This window comes from Montipora capricornis, chromosome 12, assembly GCF_036669925.1.
Source record: "Montipora capricornis isolate CH-2021 chromosome 12, ASM3666992v2, whole genome shotgun sequence".
NCBI classification, from domain to species: Eukaryota; Metazoa; Cnidaria; class Anthozoa; order Scleractinia; family Acroporidae; genus Montipora; species Montipora capricornis.
In genome coordinates, this window is record NC_090894.1 from 30,044,938 (window position 1) to 30,045,622 (window position 685).

Here is a 685-nt window from a genome sequence, read left to right on the forward strand (position 1 = left end):
AATTGCCCGCCATTTTGGCATACCACTAGCTGAAGTCTTCTCTCGACTTATGACGTAGATTCAGGAACACGTGGTCAGAGAACATGAGGATTTGAGCGTTGATGCGAAAAAATGCCTGAAAGATGCATTACCGCTAGCCGCAGTGCCGAAGAGAACGAAAGTGGGTTTCGCGCGGTTCACGTCGGATAGAGTGAATTGAGTAGAATGGCTGCTGCCGCAGTGGCTTAGTCGATTTAAGTTTAAATTGAGCTGAGTGGACTGGCTAGTGCCGCAGTGCTTGCCTCATGGATTAAAGAACGAGGTGTATCCAACAACACGACTGCGACACTGCGGCAGCAGTGTTTTTAGGGTCCATTTCTTGTGGGCGGGTATTCTGCTTTTGACGTTAAGTCTGTAATAGGTAGTATCTGCAGATTTCGCACAGTGATTTTCTGCTCAATATCTTAATTTAAGTGATTTCAGTTAAAGCTGACCTGCACGTGCGAGCCTAGCCTCTGTATCCAGAGAAGAATCCGACACTTTATAACTTCTCAAGCGTGCCTTGGTGTCCTTATCACATTTTGCTATTGTTACGCATTGAACGTTTGCTGGATTATCAGAACTTGGGCCACAAATTCCCCCAACAAACTCAGAATAACCGCACGAAGCCATTGGTCTGTGTGCTTTGTCCTAATCTCTTGCGTGA